Source organism: Oncorhynchus kisutch, unplaced genomic scaffold (assembly GCF_002021735.2).
Source record: "Oncorhynchus kisutch isolate 150728-3 unplaced genomic scaffold, Okis_V2 Okis01b-Okis20b_hom, whole genome shotgun sequence".
In the NCBI taxonomy this organism is placed as follows: Eukaryota; Metazoa; Chordata; class Actinopteri; order Salmoniformes; family Salmonidae; genus Oncorhynchus; species Oncorhynchus kisutch.
The window spans coordinates 11,667,464-11,668,576 of record NW_022261978.1 but is presented as its reverse complement, the minus strand read 5'-3'; positions in this window follow the sequence as shown (position 1 = coordinate 11,668,576).

Below are 1,113 nucleotides of genomic sequence, written 5' to 3'. Positions count from 1 at the left end.
TTGGTGTTGTCTGACCTGGGTCCATTCTGCTGACCATTGATGGTATCTAACCTGGGTCCACTCTACTGACTGTTGGTGGTGTCTGACCAGGGTCCACTCTGCTGACTGTTGGTGGTGTCTGCCCTGGGTCCACTCTGCTGACCGTTGGTGGTGTCTGACCTGAGTCCACTCTGCTGACCGTTGGTGGTGTCTGACCTGGGGCCACTCTGCTGACCGTTGGTGGTGTCTGACCTGAGTCCACTCTGCTGACTGTTGGTGGTGTCTGACCTGGGTCCACTCTGATGGTGTCTGACCTGGGTCCACTCTGCTGACTGTTGGTGGTGTCTGACCAGGGTCCACTCTGCTGACTGTTGGTGGTGTCTGACCTGGGTCCACTCTGCTGACTGTTGGTGGTGTCTGACCTGAGTCTCCTCTGCTGACTGTTGGTGGTGTCTGACCTGGGTCCACTCTGCTGACTGTTGGTGGTGTCTGACCTGAGTCTCCTCTGCTGACCGTTGGTGGTGTCTGACCTGAGTCCACTCTGCTGACCGTTGGTGGTGTCTGACCTGAGTCCACTCTGCTGACTGTTGGTGGTGTCTGACCTGAGTCTCCTCTGCTGACCGTTGGTGGTGTCTGACCTGCGTCCACTCTGCTGACCGTTGGTGGTGTCTGACCTGAGTCCACTCTGCTGACTGTTGGTGGTGTCTGACCTGAGTCCCCTCTGCTCACACGAGCTTTATGTGTGACCTCCAACACACACACTCCATTACCTTCCAGCCAGCAGGTAGTGTGTGTGTCAGCGTGATTCTCTAAACACACATTAGCAGAGGTGTTTAATCATCAATTGACACAATGTCCCCCGATCTCCTGCCCCTGTTCTCTCTCTCTCTCCTACTCATTCTCCATAGTGTCTGCAGCATTGGTCAGGTGTGGGGTTAGTGAATCAGTGGTCAGGTTTACGGTGTACGGTCAGGTGTACGGTGTGTCTGAAGCAGTGGTCAGGTCTGGGGTTAGTGTACGGTGTGTCTGAATCAGTGGTCAGGTGTGGGGTTAGTGAATCAGTGGTCAGGTTTAGGGTTAGTGTACAGTGTGTCTGCATCAGTGGTCAGGTGTGGGGTTAGTGTACGGTGTGTC